Genomic DNA, 21,536 nt, shown 5'->3' on the forward strand with positions numbered 1-21,536 from the left:
AAAATAGGAGGAAGAAGGAAAAATGTTTGGGAATAACCGTGCACGGTCAGGGCCAGGTTCAACAGCAATCTTGTGCGGTTTCGGTATTGCAGATTCACTGAAAGTCCTCACCGTCCCTGAATATCTGTGCTGATGAACAAGATAGAACACATCACCAGACACAGAAATTGGGCAGAAACAGGTAAGGACTGGACTGGAGGCCACTTTTGGAGGTTTTGTCTACTTCAAGGGATGGCACCACTCTGTCTGGATGTTATGGTAATACGTAGATCTGACCGGCTGCAAGACAAAGAGGATACAGTATGTATAATGTTACCAGCCAAGCAGCACGGAACAAATAAATGAAACAAATCATACCTGTTCCTGCAGTGTATGGTGCTACAATGAGCTAGGAGCAGGCCTGAAATCCGGCCAAGACCACTGGACACTGGTGCTCCTTCCCTGGTAAGACTCTACAAAGAAATGGGACAAGACGCAGCACGATCAAATCGTGAGAAGAGAAAGGGTGTAAGGGGAAGAATAACGGGGAAAACTTCGAGCAGTGAAGGGATAAAAAAAGGGTGAGAACTAAATCAAAAATTGAAAAAACCAATACAACAACGCAACACATTATTTGACACAGGACTAAGTTCCACTAGGGTCTAAATACAGCTCTACACAGGTCTTGTGAATGACCCCGACTGAGGAAGTACGCACAAGTGAATCACTGATAGTTAGCGGTCTAGTGAAGCCTTCCCTTCAGTGCCTGAAAGGTTGACATCTAGCCTGAATCCTGAAAGATCTTTACTTCTGGCAAGTTTAAGGTCCACCATTTTTTACCTATATCTTTCAAAGATGTGTTAACAGTCATCTCTGTTTCACAATAACAGTAATCTTCTCACAGAGCTCCAGTTTGGTTTTAGAGCTGGTTAAACTATTAATGATACACTGCACCTTTTGAATAAATGAGACACCTGCCTGCTAATATTACTTGATCTATAGTGGTAGATTTTCATACCTTGAACCATGATATAAACAGTGATATATTTCTTCACATGTTAAAAGGTTAACATATGCCTCAAAGCCATTTAAACCCTAACTCGATTCTAAATGATGAAAATAAACAGCTCTCTCTCCCAACCAGTTCTGTTCCACAAGCAGTTCCCAAAGGTTTTGGCTTAGCCTCCACACACTCCAACCGGTCGGTCCCTTGAACGTCTGACATCAACAAAGTCTGACATACATTGGCATTAGTGTGCTGATGACACCCAGCTCTACTTGAAGGTTTCTTGTCTTGCTGATATCCTCTTACTAGTATTGACTCTTAGATAACTGCTTATCCCCTTATACTAAATTCTAACACAACTACATATTGACATCTTGCACCATGTTCCAAAAAATGGATGGACTCCACTGACATCTAAAATTGTTCTCCACAACTACTGAAAGCATTCAACCAACTGGATTCATTCTTGACAATCAATTCACTCTTCACAAACACATCAACATGGCTAAGAATGATAATCATCAGCTCAGGCTTAAAAGGGGAGTCAGGCTTTTGTTACTGGAACACAACTAAAGGAAGTAGTTCAAGCCTTGGTACTATCCAGACTGGACAATGGGAATATTACCTTTTCTAGTATTCCTAAAATTCACCTCACCCCACTCAAAGCTGAGTTCCTGCAGCAGCCCGTCTGATCTCAGGGCTTGACCACTTTGGGCACATTACTCCTGTTTTGCACTGTCTAGCTTAATGCCTTGTTGAGGCCACATCTAAATGTAAACCTGCTTGCTTGGTTAGTGCACAAACCCCTACTCTCTGACCGCTTTCACCACTTGGTAAGGAAGTTGTGGATCGCACGTGGTTCCCATAAGCTCCGTATTTCAGACACTATTACTTAAAATCCATTTACATAAAATACCTTGAATAACTCTTTCCCTGGCTATATCCCACCGCACTACTACCGCTCTACCTGCATTAAAAAAAGATTTAAAATAATTCCTACTTTTGTGTTTTCCTTCATTCCTTCCTCTAACTTCCAGTGAAGTTTTGTAGGACTGGGCGGAGTGACCTGCAAACTCCACCACGCTACACGGAGTTCCACAAGCGGCAGAGTGTGATATGTTGCGCTGCTCACACTGACTATAGGCGCTGTGTGTTTGTTTCATGCTGTAAAATCATTGAGAGAGTCATGAGCAGCACAAGAGGGCTCTGTTTTTTCTGCCACTCGAGAAGATGTTCTACTCGAGCGGCAGCTTCCTCAACGCAAGCGGAAGGTTGCTCAACTCGAGCGGTAGTGCCCAGACGTGACCGCCTGCATAGAGAAAGCTCACAGGGAGGTGGGCTGGAGTAAGATTTTCTTTGCTCGCGCTCGCCAACTTAATGTTGGAGAGCCGCTGGAGAAGACCAGCTCCGCTCTGCGCTGGTAGGCAGAGTTTTTGGGAACTCTGTGCTCTACGCAAAGTGGGAAAAACTCTGTGAGTAGAGCAAAATTTGATGCCCAGGCCTATTTTGTATTTCATCCACAGCTTTGAGTATTCTATTCTACAGGTCCTACACACTAACACCTATCTGTTTTATATTCTTAGATTGCTGCTATTTTTATTTTTATTCTGGCTTATGGCTTTTTGCCCTCAAGATAAAGCATATGTTATATGCTTTAATATTGTTCTTATTTTTTATAACTCATACAAAGACCAATGCTCTTGGTCTTTGTATGAGTTATAAAAAATAATAATCAAAAATAAAAACACAGGTACATTCTAGGAGGTAAAATGAAAGAGGTTTAATAAACAACAAGCTATAACCAGGATTGATAATGGGCATAAAGTGTTAGAAGAATTAATAAAAGATAGCAAAGCGCTGATTTATGGAGCAGGAATTGTGAAGAACTCAGTGAGAACCATCAGATCAGTGTTTGGGGCCGAGACAGGTGAACTGGCTCATGGAGGAATCTCCGAACCATCAGATCAGTGTTTTGGGCCGAGACAGGTGAACTGGCTCATGGAGGAATCTCCACCCTCCTCCACCTCGTAGGCACCTCAAACTCGTTAAGCTGTGGAGCTTTGCTAGCAGAGCTGATCGCTGGAGTCAAATCAGCCAACCCTTCTTGTGCTCACTCTAAACTTTTCAGTTCAAACCTCTTGAACATGCCTGTCCAGGTTTGCTTCACTATGTTCTATTACTGGCTCATCTCCAATACCTACCCACAGTGCTTCAAATCCACAGAGGAAGCGCCCTTTTAAAAGAGAACCACCAGCTTCTCTAACTCTCAAACTAGAGCCCAGTTCCCCTCTCCCATATTTCTTCAAAATGTAGATTGATCTGTTGTTAATATTTGTATAGTGTGAACCTGGAATGCCTTATGTTTAACCACCTGCCTGTATATTACCAGGTCGTAAAACATTGATTCTTCTACGTTGGCTTACCATTCTTCATTTATTACATTATTGATTATATGATTAATGGTGCCTTACCCTCAACCTTGGCCCCTGTTAATACTTACCTTCCAGCAGCTGTTGAGGCTCTGGATGTTGCCATTGTTAACAGTTTTGAGGGACAGATGTTTGTTGTAAAAAGTATTTTCAATGCAGCATTACTCCAGAGACTGATCATAAATAATGGATCAAGGAGCTGGGTACACTCAAACGGTAGCAATACACAAACTGCATTTTGTAGTACCTAAAGTGGTACTAACAATAGTACTACTGGCTTAAAAAGCTACAGGCGTAGATGTCCACCTTCACCTATCTTATGGGGTGGTCAGGTCTCAAAGCTTACCCATAATCTGGGTAACAGATGACGGTTTCTGTAATATGCGGTAGGCAACTGCCCTCGAGAAGCTGCAACCTTCTAAGGAGATAAAACTAAAACGAGCAAAAAGGCTCCTTGCTGGATGAAGATTTCAAGGATTGAAGAAAGCCAGGAACCAGGGATAGTAGCAGCAAAGAGTCAGAAATAGCAAATACAGAGAGTGAGTAAACAAGTGAAAGAACACAGCTTTGATGCAATGCACTCTTCCACCACACTGAAGCCTTTCTTTAGCATAATAACAGGACAATGGAAGGACATCAGAGATCACATTACACAAAACATAATGGAACAGGAAAATCAGAACGGAATCAAGGAAGAAACAACCATGATGGAAAAGGGAAAGAAACAGGAATGGAAACTTGAACTAGACTAGCTGTGTAGGCAGTTACAAACCCACATGCACAAGACTGCAATGTTGGAACAGGGGGAGCAAGGAGCAGCAGCCAAGAGTTTGAGGGAGGACAGCCAGCCACACATGAGTGAAACTCGCAGCTCTGGGCTTGATGCAGTGTTTCCTGAGACCGCCCAACCGCAGGACCATGAAAGGTACTGTGGTTATCAGGCAGCCAGGCAGCAGAGATGCTGCGGTCACAACAAGAAGAGATCTACGCACATGGAAGTAACCCCCCCCCACCAAACTTCCTCCTGCTTGGCATAATTTTCATCCCCACTCTTTTTTCTTAACCCTCCTCTCGTTCTCCGATGTTTGTATACATCACCCCCTCCCTCTCGCCGTTGTTTTCAAACACCACACCTCCTCCCCCGGCTCGACTATATGTTTCCCACTTTACTTCCTTGTGTTGCTTGACACCCCCAGCCGCACAGCTCTGTTTTTATTACACGTTGCACAGCAGAGCAAGGGTAAAAAGCACTATTATGCTGTCAATGCTGGCTATGCATAGAGCTTTTTTTTACACTTTACAACATGTTGCACAGCAGCCGGCGTTGCTATGCAACATGTACAAAAACATTGACAAAGCCAATAGGTTTTCCTTAGGTGAAATCTACTGGCTTTGCCAATGCTTGTTCTAAAAGGACTCTCACCCACCATAATCTCTAAAGGCATATTTCATTTTTGAGTATCTGGACAGAGTTGACCTTGATCTTTCAGGGAGCATCTCACGCTAATTATTGCCTTTATTAATGATCCATATGGCAAGGTTAAAAGCCATATATGATTCTATGGCGAGTGAATTATTCCAGGATCTTCGGTATACATATTTTACCCACAATATTAGCCAATGCTGGTCTAGTGGATTTCTTCAGGACCAGACATAGATCCCTACTGTATCCCTTAAAAAGATTAAACAAGCAAGGTTTGGATGTGGGGTTCAATAGTGTATGCTAGTGAATCCCTGAGGTTCCTATCTCGTCAAAAGGTGCATCTGTCATATTGGAGGGTTTCAGAAAAGAGAGTCTGAATCAGCAACACTTATCTAAAGATATTATCCTGGGTAGAATCAGCTTGGATAGGTAATGCAAATGTTGCGTTAGAGGCTGCATAGCAAGAATGAGAAATTAGTTGGTTGGACTATTTTTGCAAGCAGCTCAATATATTGTTTGCAAATATATTAGCCATAAACAGCATCTACTAAAGCAAAAAGGCAAAAAAAAAAATCAGGGTTTATAACTCAGCATGGAAGATCTAATGTACCCAAACTCATCAGTTACAGCCCACCCAGGATGGTAGCATCACACCACACAAGGAGGTCTACAGGCTAACCATACACAAACAAGCGCAATTCAGACTCCTCGCCCCCACTTTCAAGGAACTACAAAACACGGGCCCAGCATACCTCGACAATCGCATCTGCTTTCACAAACACTCAAGACACCTCTGCTCGTCTGGACTCCTACTTGCGCAAATTCCACAGGTGCCGAAAACTAGGTCCGACGGTCAAGCTTTCTCTTACATCACCTCTAAAGCGTGGAACTGTCACTGCACATAGGAGCCTCCTCCTCACTTCTTGAATTCCGCAATAAGCTGAAGACCTGGCTTTTTGAGAAGTCCCACTGGGTCCTAGGTGTCCCTAGAGGCACACCTGGTCAGTGCGAGAATACCCTCCCAGAAGATGGTGCACACTACAAATCTGCATAACATATCCTGCAGCTTCTCAACTACAGCCCCCCTAGGATGATAAAGTATGAACGCTCCTTAGTTACAGCCCATCCCAAATGACATAATGCACTCCAGGTCTTTAGTTAAATTCCAGCCAGGATAAAACAGGGAAGCTTTCCAGTTATAATATAGCAAAGACGACAGAATGTACTCAAGCTCATTGTGTATAAGCCTGATTAAAGATATAGTATATTCCAGCTGTTCATCCATAACTCTGACTGGATGGTGTAACATACTCCAACTCCTCAGCTATAACCCAGCAAGGATGATGTAATGTACTCCAGGTCCTCAGCTATAACCCCCGCAAGAATGATGTAATGTATTCCAGCTCCTCAGCTATAACCCAGCAAGGATGATGTAATGTACTCCAGCTCCTCAGCTATAACCCAGCAAGGATGATGTAATGTACTCCAGCTCCACAGCTATAACCCCGCAAGGATGATGTAATGTACTCCAGCTCCACAGCTATAACCCCGCAAGGATGATGTAATGTACTCCAGCTCCTTGGCTATGCCCCAAAAATGATGATATAATGTACTCCAGCTCCTCAGCTATGCCCCTGCAAGGATGATAAAATGTACTCCAGCTCATCGGCTATAACCCAGCAATGATGATATAATGTACTCCAGCTCCTTGGTTATGCCCCAGTAAGGATGATATAATGTACTCCAGCTAAATGGCTATTCACCAGTAAGGATGATATAATGTACTCCAGCTCCTTGGCTCTGCCCCAGTAAGGATGATATAATATACGCCAGCTCCTGAGCTATAACCCAGCAAGGATGATATAATCTACTCCAGCTCCGTGGCTATGCCCCAGAAAGGATGATCTAATGTATTCCAGCTCCTGGGCTATGCCCCAGTAAGGATGATATGATGTACTCCAGCTCCTCAGCTGTACCGCAGTAAGGATGATATAATGTACTCCACCTCCTTGGCTATGCCCCAGTAAGGACGATATAATGAACCCCAGCTCCTCAGCTATACCGCAGTACGGAGGATATAATGTACCCCAGCTCCTCAGCTATAACTAGGGCTCCCTGTTCTCCGTATTTACTGATGTTTACAGATAAATGCAGATAGAAAACATTTATTTTCTTGTCTGTAGTTATTTTTAAATGTGGATAAAAACGGAAAATAGGTTGCTTTGTCAGTAATTCTGTCTGCCAGGCCAATAGCTGTATGGATTGATAGGTAAGGGGGTTATCTTCTGCAGGTGGTCACAGAATTGAAACTTGACAGGCATTCAAGCACGAGTGGATATTTATTGGTTAAATAAATGTGGAAATATACTAATTTCCACTTCATTTTTCCACAAAACCCCAAATAAATATGGATAAATACAGACGGAAATGTCAAAAAAATAATTACCATAAAACTGGGAGCCCAAGCTATAACCCAGCAAGGATGATCTAATGTACTCCAGCTCCTGGGCTATGCCCCAATAAAGATGATATAATGTATTCCAGTTTCTCAGCTATAACCCAGCAATGATGATGTAATGTACTCCAGCTCCTCAGCTATAACGCAGTAAGGATGATATAATGTACTCTAGTTCCTTGCTGTGCCCCAATAAGGATGATATAATGTACCCCAGCTCCTCAGCTATACTCCTGCAAGGATGATATAATGTCGACCAGCTCCTCAGCTATGCCTCTGGAAGGATGATATAATGTACTTCAGCTCCTCAGCTATGCCTCTGGAAGGATGATATAATGTACTCCAGCTCCTCAGCTATGCCCCAGTAAGGATGATATAATGTGCTCCACCTCCTTGGCTACGCCCCAGCAAGGATGATGTAATGTACTCCAGCTCCTCAGCTATAACGCAGTAAGGATGATATAATGTACTCCAGCTCCTCAGCTATGCCTCTGGAAGGATGATATAATGTACTCCAGCTCCTCAGCTATGCCCCAGTAAGGATGATATAATGTGCTCCACCTCCTTGGCTACGCCCCAGCAAGGATGATGTAATGTACTCCAGCTCCTCAGCTATAACGCAGTAAGGATGATATAATGTACTCCAGCTCCTCAGCTATAACCCAGTAAGGATTTATTTATTTAATGCGATTTTATATAGCGCGAACATTACCCGAAGGTGTCAGAGCACTTTACAAAAGAACCAGTTGCGTTACATAAGGACTTTGGATTAAATGAGTTACATAAGAGATATGAAAGAGGAACAAAATTGCAAATGTACAAATTGTAAAGTCTCTCAAGGAAGAGATACAAACACAAAAACTCTAAAATCACAAAGGAATGGTAGTAAGTACAAAGGTCTACTAAACACACTAGTGGTTAGAGCACTTTACAAAAGGACCAGTTACAAAACATAAGGACTTCGGAGTACGAGTTACATAAAAGATACAGACAGAACAACTCTAAAATCGCAAAAGAACAGTAGTAAGTACATATGTCTACTACAGATACAAGAGGTTGGAGTTGCATATATAAAAATTGAAGATTCACTCAAGGAGAAGAAACAAATAGAAGAAACTCTGAAATTATATAAGAACAGTAATAAGTAAATACGTCTAATACCGATTCTAGTGGTTAGAATTACATATATACAAGTTGCAAAAAACTCAAGTTTACATTTAAAAAGCGATTAGGGTTGGACAATTATATATTACAAATTTACAGAGCATGGTATTTACAAGAGTATCAGCGAGAAACAAGTAAGAAAAGCAGATAGGGACAGGAAAGAGAGAGAGAGATAAAACGGAGATGGGACCAGAAGTATAAACAATAGTCACAATGTACTCCAGCTCCTCCGATATAACCCAGCAAGAATTCTATAATGTACTCCAGCTCCTCAGCTATAACCCAGCAAGGATGATATAATGTACTCCAGCTCCTCAGCTATACCCCAGCAATTATGATATAATGTTCTCCAGGTCCTCAGCTAAGGCCCAGCATGATTGATATAATGTACTCCAGCTCATTGGCTATGCCCCAGTAAGGATGATATAATATACTCCAGATCCTTGGCTATGCCCCAGTAAGGATGATATAATGTACTCCAGCTACTCAGCTATAACCCAGCAAGGATGATATAATGTACCCCGGCTCCTTGGCTCTGCCCCAGAAAGGATATCATGTACCCCAACTCCTCAGCTATAACCCAGCAATGATGATATAATGAGATGGGAGATGGGGAAGAGACTGGAAGAAATAAATAGCCTGGAGGCAAAAGCACAGCTTAGGTTTCCAGCAACCCTCCTGGTAATGTGGAATAACCAGATGCATTTGCTGAGATCCTTGGAAGAGGTTGACATATTTATTGCTAAAATTCGACAAGAAAAAAAGGGTGGTTAACAAGTGCGATATTCAGGCCTTAAGTTTAGGGTCGGTCTTGCGATATAAGCAACACGAAGACGCTAGGATATCAAATATTTTTTGACAGGGGAGATCAAGAGGGAGCTATACCCAAAGAGGCTTAGCCTAATGGAAGGGGGGGTTCCTCAAGGGTTGGGAAGAGAGAGCGATGGGAAGGGGCACTCAGGGGAGGTTATAGGAGTAGGGGGGGAGGGTTCACAGGGTGGGGAGCAGATAGGGAAAAAAAATCACACACAAAAAGCCTCACCTCACCAAATTAATCATTTTACTAACAGATAAAGTTCTAAGAAAGAGAATTCATCATCTGGTAATATATGGCCACAACAGGTAGGGCGAATGATTGCCGTAAAATTCATTACATTTCTTGGAATTTAAATGGTCTGAGATGTGAACGTAGACGAAGGCTGATTTTAAAGTATCTAGAGCTTGCCCCAGCACAGATATGTTTACTGCAGGAGACACATTTAAATTCAGTGGAATTTCAAGTACTTTTCTCCAAAATCTCATGGGTACAGTGTTTCTGTGCTTCACAACAAGCAATAAACTCTCGGGGGGTAGCTATTGTTGTTAAAAAGGGGGTTCCCTGTAAGATTAAGTCTGTCCAAACGGACCATTCAGGTAGATGGGTAACCGCCCTCCTGGATCTAGGGGGAGGTGAAATAACATGTTCATCTTACTATGGCCTGGATGATCCATCATATCTGGTTAAACTACAGGGAAGCCTAATTTCAGCAACCCCTCCGTTGATAGTAGGAGGTGACTTTAACATAAAGCTTGACCCAGTAAAGGATAGCTCTAGGTTAAGTCATATTACAACAACTCCCAAATCACGTAGAGTCATGAAAAACTTAATGTTAAACTTGAATTTAGCTGACTTGTGGAGATCTAAGGAAGGAAACACCCAGGGATACACCTATTACAGTAAAAAATACGGTCACTCCTCACGGATCGACTACCTATTGGTGAATAAAGAAGCATTAAACAACGCCACTAGTATAACGATACTACCAACTCACCTATCAGACCGCGCACCCCTATTAGCAGTCTACGTAGCATGTGTCAATCGTCCTCGGGCAAGATGGACATTGAATAGAGCAATGCTAGCAGATGCTGAGATAATCCAATCTATAAGTAAGCCCTCTATAGAGTTTTTTTCCTTTAACTTGGGATCAACTTCTATTGACCAAGTATGGGACGCCTATAAAGCTAACTTGAGAGGCGTATTACAAGTTCAAATAGGTTATAAGAACCGCCTAAAGACCCAAGAACTGTATGCTCTTGAGGAGAAGATCGGCACTCTGGAGATTGAAAGGAGGAATGCCATAATTGGAGATACAGGGCAATTAGTTAAGATAAACGGTAATTTAGAGGAGGCCAGGAAAAATCTTAGAACTTTTTTAGATCAAAAATGTAAAGCACAATGGCAGGCCAGAAACATGGAGATGTTTGAGTATGGAGAGAAAGCAGGGGCAATCCTGGCCTGGAAGGCCAGGCTAGATAGGGCAAAGAATGATATTAACAAACTTGTAATAGATAGCAGTGGAACTAAATCTAACGATCCGGAGGAAATACAACAGGCTTTAATAACATTATTTTCAGATTTGTATACAGAAGATCTTAAACCCACACAAGACCAGATATCACAATGGTTAGTGGATAAATCTTTACCAATTTTATCGGAGGCCTCTAGGGAAGCTCTGGATGCCCCTATTACCACAGAAGAGATATTGGCCCAAATAAAGCGGGCAAAAAACAAAAAAGCTGCAGGGCTTGAGGCCCTTCCTAACGAAGTATACAAACTATTACAAGAGGATCTTCTTCCAGTCCTACACAGGCTATTTAATTCAATATACTGTTCTAATGGGGCAATGCCGAGATCATGGAGTGAGGCCACGATAATGTTAATCTTAAAACCAGGGAAAGACCCTTTACTGGCAGACTCCTATCGTCCAATCTCCCTGCTAAATGCAGACTATAAAATATTTATGGGGATATTAGCAGGAAGATTGGCGAAACTGGCACCTAGCCTAATTAATCCCGATCAGAAGGGCTTTATACAGGGGAGGGTAATTCAAGATCAAACCCAACTGCTGATTGGCAATATCGACCTAGCGGAGGCTAGAACTGATCCATTGGCCGTGGTGGCAGTCGATGCAGCCAAGGCATTGGATCATGTGTGTTGGGGATATCTCTGGGGTGTCTTAGAGGCAATGGGAATTGGCCCAGTTTTTGTGAGGACTATCAAGCATTGTTATCTAGGAGCTTCATCCAGAATTCTCTTGAACGGCTCACTTTCCCCCAGCTTTCCAATTCAGAGAGGGACCAGGCAGGGATGTCCCCTGTCTCCCCTGTTGTTTAATCTCTATATAGAGCCCTTAGCTCAAACAATTAGACTGGACAGAGATATCATCCCATTTAGATCATTAGGATATGAATGCAAACTGGCACTCTATGCCGATGACGTGATAGTCTATACCAGCGATCCAGAGCATACAATCCCATACCTGGTCTCCATGTTGAGGGAATTTGGCAAGGTTTCAGGCTACAGTGTCAACTCAGATAACACTGAAACAATATGTTGGAACACCATATACACGAGAGGCCCCATAAGGAAGGAGTTTAGGTACTTGGGTATTAAAATAGTTAAAGACCTAAATAAGATTCCTTCTTTAAATCTTGGGAAAATCGAAAAAGAAATAGACTATCTCTTTGCTAAATGCAAGAACCTCCCCTTGACAATATATGGCAGGGTTAACCTTGTTAAAATGTCTGTACTCCCTAAATTGACCTACCTATTCAATGCAATCCCTTTAACATTCCCTGGAAAAACTATAACTAAAATACAGGGTAAAATTGGTAGCTTTATATGGGGTCATAAAAATGCCAGAATGTCATGGAAAAAGCTTAGGAGGAAGCTCCTTAAGGGAGGACTAGCCTTACCTGACATAAACTGGTATCTGATGGCTTTTCAGTTTAAAGGGATAAGAATGCTATTATCTCACCCCGAACGAACATCCTGGGGGAGAGTACTGGGAGAAATGGTTACGGCTGAAGGTGCCAACAGTCAAGACGGGTTTTTGTACAAATTTGGTACTCCAAGGTTTTTTAAAAAGGTTTGGCTAAAGGTATTGAAATCAGCATTACAAACCTGGTATAATTTAAGGAGGATATGGGGAATTGGATATTTCTCGGACTTTGCTCCAATATGGGACTCGCCTGGGACACCGCCCTTTGTGTGCGATAGTCTGGCGATTCCGATTAAAAATTCAGGTATGGAGCGATGGCTAGATCTAGTGGACTCAGAGGGCATTCTACCGTGGGCACCTCTATCAGCCAAAATAGGCCCCACCTTCTCAAGGTTTAAATATCTTCAACTGAATAGCTGGTATGAGTCTGAAAAAGGTGATATAGGAGGAAAAGGGGAATTAGAACAGCTTTTTCAAGATCCGTCCCCAAAGAAGAAAGAAATAGCCTTATGGTATGCCCAAATCCAAGACGCTGAGGAAGCCAAGATCCCCTCCCCAATTTCAGTTTGGAATGACTCACCTTTGGCCGCCCAAATTGAGGAACTACTCTATCCATCATTAAAGACGCTGTATAAATACATAAAGCCTGCTTCCTTGAAGAAAAACCATTTTTATGTAATAAACAGGCTAGACTATACTCCGGCTAAAATAGCCAAATTTGCTCCTATTCCGCCCCCAAGGTGCCCAAGATGTAGTCTCACAAATGCAAACGACATACACATTTTTTTTCAGTGTCCGGTGTTAACCACATTTTGGAAAGGAGTGGGGGAAGTGTTGACATCTATTCTGGAGGTGGATATAGTTGTAGATCTCTTTTTGGTGTTCTTTGGTAAAAATGAGTCTACTGATGGTGTACCTTCACAGAATCATATGGCCTTAATATTATATTTAATCATCTTGGCAAGGAGAGAAATATGTATCAAGTGGAAGGACAAAACCCCCCCTGGTAATGAAGATTGGCTCAGAGCCGCCTTTAAATCGGCACGATTAGACCAAGATACCGGAGTAGACAACCAACCCAGTACTTGGCAACCATTGATACGTTGGGCACAAGAAAGGTATTTGATCTGATGGATTAAGGCAATATCCCCAAAAATGTTCCATTTCCCCATGGTCCTATGATTACACCAGTCCTCCAATACGGGAGGAAGGCCATGGGGCCTAGACAGAAACAGTGAGCCAAAGAGGCCCTCAGGAATCGAGAACAAAACCTGGCTTGTCAAATCTGTGGAAGTTTTTGGTGAGATGAGGACAAAAAGAAAAAAAAATAAATAAGAACAGTAATAAGTAAATACGTCTAATACCGATTCTAGTGGTTAGAATTACATATATACAAGTTGCAAAAAACTCAAGTTTACATTTAAAAAGCGATTAGGGTTGGACAATTATATATTACAAATTTACAGAGCATGGTATTTACAAGAGTATCAGCGAGAAACAAGTAAGAAAAGCAGATAGGGACAGGAAAGAGAGAGAGATAAAACGGAGATGGGACCAGAAGTATAAACAATAGTCACAATGTACTCCAGCTCCTCAGATATAACCCAGCAAGAATGCTATAATGTACTCCAGCTCCTCAGCTATAACCCAGCAAGGATGATATAATGTACTCCTGCTCCTCAGCTATACCCCAGCAATTATGATATAATGTGCTCCAGGTCCTCAGCTAAGGCCCAGCATGATTGATATAATGTACTCCAGCTCATTGGCTTTGCCCCAGTAAGGATGATATAATGTACTCCAGCTACTCAGCTATAACCCAGCAAGGATGATATAATGTAACCCAGCTCCTTGGCTCTGCTCCAGAAAGGATATAATGTACCCCAACTCCTCAGCTTTAACCCAGCACTGATGATATAATGTACGCCAGCTCCTCAATTGTAACCCAGCAAGGATGATATAATGTACTCCAGCTCCGTGGCTATGCCCCAGAAAGGATGATATCTTGTACTCCAGCAACTTGGCTATGCCCCAGTAAGGATGATATAATGTACTGCAGCTCCCTGACTAAAACCCAGCAAGGATGATATAATGTACTCCAGCTCCTTGGCTATGCCCTAGTAAAGATGATATATTGTACTCCAGCTCCTTGGCTATGCCCCAGTAAGGATGATAAAATGTACACCAGCTTCTCAGTTGTAACTCAGAAAGGATGATATAATGGACTCCAGCTCCTCAGCTATACCCCAGAAATGATTATATACTGTACTACAGCTCCTCAGCTATAACCCAGCAAGGATGGTATAATGTACTCCAGCTCCTCAGCTATCACCCAGGATGGATGATATAATGTACTCCAGCTCCTTGGCTATACCCCAGAAATGAGGATATAATGTTCTCCAGCTCCTCAGCTATATCCCAGAAATGATGATATAATGTACTCCAGCTTCTCAGCTATGCCCCTGCAAGGATGATGTAATGTACTCCAGCTCCTCAGCTATACCCCAGCAAGGATGATGTAATGTACTCCAGCTCCTCACCTATGCCCCTGCAAGGATGATGTAAGGTACTCCCGCTCCTCAGCAATGGCCCAGTAATGATGATATATTGTACTCCAGCTCCTCAGCTATACCCCAGCAAGGGTAATAAAATGTACTCCACCTCCTCAATTGTAACCCTGCATGGATGATATAATGTACTCCAGCTCCTCAGATGTATCCCAGCAAGGATGATATACTGTGCTCCAGCTCCTCAGCTAGGGCCCAGTATGGATGATATATTGTGCTCCACCTGCTTGGCTATGCCCCAGTAAGGATGATATAATGTACTCCAGCTCCTCAGATGTAACCCAGCAAGGATGATATAATGTGCTCCAGCTCCTCAACTAAGGCCTAGTATGGATGATATAATGTACTCCAGCTCTTCAGATATAACCCAGCAAGGATGATATAATGTACTCCAGCATCTCAGCTATAACCCAGTAAGGATGATATAATGTAGTCCAGCTCCTTGGCTATGTCCCAGTAAGGATGATATAATGTGCTCCAGCTCCTCAGCTAAGGCCCAGTATGGATGATATAATGTGCTCCAGCTCCTCAGCTAAGGTCCAGTATGGATGATATAATGTGCTCCACCTCCTTGGCTATGCGCCAGCAAGGATGATATAATGTACTCCAGCTCCTCAGATGTAACCAGTAAGGATAATATAATGTGCTCCAGCTCCTCGTTAAGCGCCAAGATGTTCCCCTTCCCTAATACCCTCCAGAGGAGTTCCGTTCTTCCGCGCCCCAATATAGCAAACCACAGTCTGTCCTCTACAGACATCTCCAACTTACTAGCCAGCTACAAGACCACCAGCGCCACTCCCCCTCTACCTTCATCTCCCATTAACTCTACGCAGTGCGCTATTCAGACCATCTCCTCTGTCAGAACCTACCAGCCTCCCTCTTACCGGGCACCCTCATTCAAGAATCTTATCCCTATCTCCCTTAACAGCCCTAACACCCCCATCACTAAAACAGTTGTGTCAGAGCTACACTGCTTGCTACACAACTGCAGATCTGCAATCAAAGACAAATTGGAAATTTCTGACATCACCCTCCAGAATCTTGACATGTTCTTTCTCACTGAGACCTTGTTTAATGACTCCTCTCATACTTTGTTAGGTCTCGCTGAGACAGCGAAAGCTGTCTCTTTGAGACATTTTGTAAGTGGGTTTTTGAAAGTGCTTCCCCTGGCATAGAGCTACAGTGCACGAGGCATGCACCCGCGCAAAGCAGCCATATGGCTTTACGTCGCTCTCCCTCGTAGCCCCTCTCCGCCCCCTTCCCTGCTGCTATTTCACACCAGTTCATCTCACTTCGCCACGACGCCCGCTTCATGGGATGTGGCGATTTATTACAACTCTGGCCGCACCACTGTGCCCGCCCCCAACTCCCCTCCCTCCTCGTCAGCTTCAGCGCGTGCTTGTTCCAATATGCCACGGGAAACAAAGTGACAGCAATCTCCGTTGGACGCAGACTCTTACATTGAAAAAGTACATCAGAGAGTTTGTATGACGAGCCCTTTTCACTCTACGCTGTGCCTTTCTTTTAGCATTGTACAGGGAACAGCTGGTAGTCCACTGCAGATAGTATGACGTGCAGTAATAACTGATGGACGTCATTTTATGGATAGCATCTACATAATGCCTACCGGGCAAAGCGAAAAAATGGCTCTGAAAATCTTAGCATTACACCCGTTTTCTTGTTGAATCGCTTGCAGAAATTGTCACTTAAAGCGTCATGCGGGAGGCAGGCCAATGTCACCCAACAGCACACTGTAAACCTAGAAATATCACACATATGCACCCTGAAAACGTGTCAGTTATGACCTCATACACTCTCCCGGGCGATGCGGCTTGCCGCCATGTGACGACAAAGCGGTCAGCCAGCCATACTTTAAAGTAAACAAGCCCTCCTATTCACGGCAGACTGTTGTGGAGAAAGAATATTGGGCAGCACGTCTTTACAGTGTTACGGAAGTCGGCCGATCTGCGTACGTTTTATCCCAGCCATCTGGACAAGGGACACTCACTGCATTTATGAGGGTTGTAAACTACCACAGGAGCAAATGCAAATAACGACCCAAGAGAACACGGCTAGTGCGCAGTCTATTTTTTGTGTGTGCAGATTTATATAGCATTATCTCGACCCGAAGGTATTGGAGCGCTTTACACGAGCCCCAGTTACGTTACACAAGGACACATTCATTATTTGGTAGACACAAGGAGATTAAGTGATTTGCCCAGAATCACAGGATGTTGAACAGAACGCAGAGATCACGGCCCTCGCACCGGAGGGACTCGCTGTGTGCACTCACCTCCTCCTGTTCAATCGTGGATGGATCAGCTGAACCTGCTCAACAACAAACCCATCATTGTCGACAGCGCTAACTCTCTAGGTGTCATTCTTGACAAAAGACTCAACTTAATCTCCCACATCAACTCTATTGCCAAGAACGCACGGTACCAGTTGCGCCTTCTATGGGGGATCCGTCGGTTCTTCCCGGAGAATGACTTAAAAACCTTGGTACAATCGCTGGTTCTCTCAAGACTGGATTATTGCAATTCTACAGCAGGAGCAGAGGCGAGGATTATGCATAACTTTCCTCACTTTATTAAACAGCAAGTTAAAAGACACAAGAAAAAACATAAGACCACAACTCCCATGAGGCTCGGGAGTAACCGTGGCCACCAGTAGTCCAATCATAAGTAACAATGCAGTCCATAAACAGTCGCAGCCCCCGTAGTCCTTCCTCTTTCTTCACTGCTGGCCCGTCAGTTAAGTCCCTTCTCTCCTTACTGTGGCTTTGGGTCTTTGTTTGATGGGCTCTGTCTTGTTTTTCTTGGGCACTGTTTTACTTGATTCTGACTGGTTTGAAGTGTATATTGCAGCGAGTTACTCTCCCGCTGTCAGTTGCGCGGTTGGCTTCGGCGCGTTCATTCACGATACGGAGCGGGTCCACTAGGTGGTGCTGTTTCGCGCCTTTAGCGCAACGCTCCATTCTCGGCGCCGGTGAAGCGCTGTTTGTGAGGCATCTGCCTCAGAGTATTTGGAGCGATCGCTCATATCTGGATTCTTGCCCCCTCGCCTGACACCGCTTTAGCGGTAGGACTGACGGGCTTAGCCCTTTTGATTGCATTGTTGTGCTGACTCCTCCGCGTGTTGTGTTCCTCAGCTCCTGGACACCGGCGAGGGGGAGGGCCCCCCTTAACTAATTTGGGGCGTTTTTTGGTCTGGTGTCCTCACCTCCTATTAAGATGAATGCTCAGAGAAAGCATGATTATACCCCATCTTTGTCCTCTGAGGAGGACCAGCTTTCCCAGGCGCGCAGACCTGCAGAGATGGACAGGCTCCTCTCTTCGGCCATCACCCAGGCGCTTGCCCCTTTGCAGGAAAGTGTTGACCGTTTGTCCGCCCATGTGTTCAAGGGCACGGGAATACTGGGGGACGGGGGAGCCGGGCCTAGTGGTGTGCCTACTTCTCACCCGCGCAAGGCCCACAAGCATGACACGGGGCACCTTGAGGGCTTCAGCCGTCTGGCGGAAGTCTTTCAGAAGACTTCGTGATGCACCCTACTGGGAGGAGGTCTTACACGGGGAAACCGGCGACGATGGCACCACGGATTACGACCCTGAGGAGGGGTTTCCCGAATTGGGGGAGGTGGAGTGCGAGGATGATGGGGATTCCTCGGAGGGGTACCAGGAGCACGACAGGTCTTGGCACCCTCAGTCTTCTGCCTCGTCTGTAGGAGAAGGGGAGGGTCCCTCGACTGATATGTTTAATCCCCTGTGCATTTACAGGCCCCGGTCCACGGAATGGGTCCCGGACAAAAAGGTAGCTGATTACGTGGCTGACAAGATTCGGCAACCGCTCAATAAGGAGGTTAGGGCCCAACTTCGGTCCGAATGTCCCAGACCATCTCTCCCCAACGGAGTCACTCTGACCTCCGAGATTGACCCCAGATTGTGTACATTTTTTCTAAGTATATGAAGGATCCCAAGAAAGGGATAGATAGATCATGGCGGGCTTGCCAAGACAAGCTCTTAGATGTAGTGGGCCCGTTGACTACAGTTATAGAGTTAGCGGAGAGGTCCCGGGATTCTGGGGAGCCCCTGCCTGCAGAGGAGGTGGCGGGTTTGGTGCAGCGCGCTATGTGCCTCCTAGGCAATGCGAATTGCGCCCTCTCGGCCGAGCGCCGCCGTTCCCTGTTGCTGAAGATTGACCCCAAGCTTGGGGAGCTCTCTTCCTCGGAGGCAGGCCCGATAGCCCAGGGTTCCCTGTTTTGCGATCAATTCGTCAAGGAGTTGGGGAAGTTTGTGGCTACATTTTCTGCTCTGGACAAAGCGAGGCTTCTATGAGGAAGATTTTTCCGGGGAAGGTTTTCGGTGGGGCCGGAAGAGGCAGGGGTCGCTCCTCCGGCCGACAATCGAATCAAGGCCCTAATAGAGTCCAAGCCAAACGCAACAATGGATGGCAGGAAGGTCGCCAAGAGACCTTCTACCCCTCCCGGGGCGGCAGAGGAAAGAACAGCCGAGGCCGGGGAGGCGCCCACAACAACGCCGGTGGATACAAAAGTAAGCGTGGCTTTGTTAGCCCCGGTTCGGTTGGGGGGGGGGGGGGAGAATCGCCCTGTTCTATCACAAGTGGGCAGAGATTACTTACGACCCTTGGGTACTGGAAACGGTCAGAGGATTTCACATAAGAGTTCTACGGAACGCCGGTTCAAGGTGTCAGGCCCCGACCTATGGTGTTTTCTTCTAAGGACGAGTCTCCCATAGACCAAGAGGTTCAAGAGCTTTTGTCCAAAGGGGCGATCGGCCCTTCAGAACTCCATCCCATGGGGTTCTTGAGCAACAACTTCCTGGGAGAAAAAAAGGACAAGGGTTACCGACCCGTCATCAATCTCAGGGACTTCAACGAGTGGCTAGTCTATCGCCACTTCAAAATGGAGGGGATCCATCTTCTCAGAGACCTTTTGTTGCAGGACGATTGGCTGGTGCGTCTGGACCTCAAGGACGTCTACCTCTCGGTCCCCATTTTCCCTCCACACTGCAGGTTCCTCCAGTTTCGGTGGGGGACACAGGTTTTCGAGTTTCTGACTCTTCCCTTTGGCCTGTCTTCGGCTCCGTGGTGCTTTACGAAGCTCCTGAAGCCGGTGATTGAGCATCTCCGGACTCTGGGCATTCGGTTGATCATTTTTTGGACGACATCCTGATTATGGATCAGTCCAGGTCGCATCTACTCTCCCACTTCCAGATTGTAATCTCTCTCCTTCAGAGCTTGGGGTTTACCATCAACCGGGAAAAGTCGGACTTAGTTCCGCGGCAGAGCATGACCTTTCTGGGGTTCAGAATAGATTTCAGGACTGCGACCCTATACCTCCCGGAACAGAAGATTGGGAAGATCAAGAAAGAATTGAGGAAGGTCCTCCGGCGGGACAGGATCTCCTTGCGGCAGCTGGCCCCGGATTGTTGGCCTGTTATCTTCCTCGATTCAGGCCATCTTTCCGGGGCCCCTGCACTACAGAGACTGAAGGCGTCCCATCTACGGAGGGGCCTTACCTACTCCCAGTTGATTTATCTGAATCAGGAATCCAGAGGGGAACTCCAGTGGTGGATCGACCACATGGAGGCGTGGAATGGCAGAGCGATCTTTGGGTCGCAGCCGGATCTGGTGATAGAGTCGGACGCCAGTTGCCTCGGATGGGGAGCCCGATGCGGCTCGACCTCTGTAGGGGGCAGGTGGACGGTGGAGGAGCTTTCCCTTCATATCAACTGTCTGGAGCTCCTGGCTGGGTCCTTTGCTATTCGATCCTTCACGAAGGACAAGGTGTCTTGTTGTGTGCTCCTCCGGGTGGACAACACGACGGCGGTGCAATACATCAACCGCTTGGGTGGCACGCGATCCAGGGTTCTGGTGGACCTAGCCAAAGACTTCTGGTATTACTGCCTTCAGCGCCAGATTTCAGTGACGGCCGAGTACCTCCCGGGAACTCAGAATTCGGTTGCGGACTGGAATTCCAGGCACTTCCGGGATGCCAGCGATTGGAGACTGGATGCGGCAGTCTTCAAATCACGGATGGCCTCCTGGGGTCCCTGCCAGGTGGATCTCTTCGCTTCCAGATGGAACGCCCAGCTTCCCAGATACTTCAACTGGAAACCGGATCCCGGGACAGAGGCGGTGGATGCTTTTCTCCAGGACTGGTCATCGATTCAGGCTTATGCCTTTCCACCATTCTTGTTCATTCAGAGAGTGGCGGCTCAGGTTCGGCGGCAGAGGGCCTCCTTGATCCTGATAACCCCTATTTGGCGCTCTCAAGCGTGGTTCCCTTCTCTCCAAGAGCTGAGCTGGGACCTTCCGATACGTCTACCGTTCTTCGACGAGGTCTTGTTGGACCCCCTGGGCAATCCTCATACCCTGGTACTTCAGGGCCATTTTCATCTTATGGCGTGGAGGATTTCAGGCGACGATGGTCGGACGGATCTCTTTCGCGAGAAGCTGAATTCCTCATCCAGCAAGCATGGGCCCCAGGGACCGTCAAGAGGTACAGATCAGCTTGGAGGCGCTGGGTACGTTGGTGTATGGAGAAGCACCTGGATCCCGTGGGCTCCAGTGTTTCGGATGTCATCAACTTCTTAACGGAACTTTTTCGGGAAGGGCTCGCTTTTTGCTGATGTCCTGGCAAGACAATCAGTATCTATCTAGAAAGGAGATCTCAGCGAAACTGGCTATGTTGTTATGCCTTATTTCGTGCAAAAGGGCGTCAGATGTCAGAG

At 45.5% G+C, this 21,536-nt stretch overlaps 1 protein-coding gene across 3 annotated transcripts in view; it reads right to left on the minus strand.

Moving 5' to 3' along the window:
• LOC146839312 (uncharacterized) overlaps nt 1-21,536 on the minus strand; it is a 62,069-nt gene that overhangs the window by 29,063 nt on the left and 11,470 nt on the right. Inside the window, exons 2-3 of one of the 3 annotated variants that reach the window (XM_085651333.1) lie at nt 358-452; nt 112-279 (exon numbers count right to left, since the gene is read on the minus strand). The exons of 1 other annotated variant lie outside the window; for it this stretch is intronic. The gene's annotated coding sequence lies outside the window, so the exon portion shown is untranslated. The remainder of the gene's footprint in view (nt 1-111; nt 280-357; nt 453-21,536) is intronic. One more of the 3 variants, XM_085651334.1, reaches the window with a different exon arrangement.

Source organism: Triturus cristatus, chromosome 4_1 (assembly GCF_964204655.1).
Source record: "Triturus cristatus chromosome 4_1, aTriCri1.1, whole genome shotgun sequence".
Classification (NCBI taxonomy): domain Eukaryota; kingdom Metazoa; phylum Chordata; class Amphibia; order Caudata; family Salamandridae; genus Triturus; species Triturus cristatus.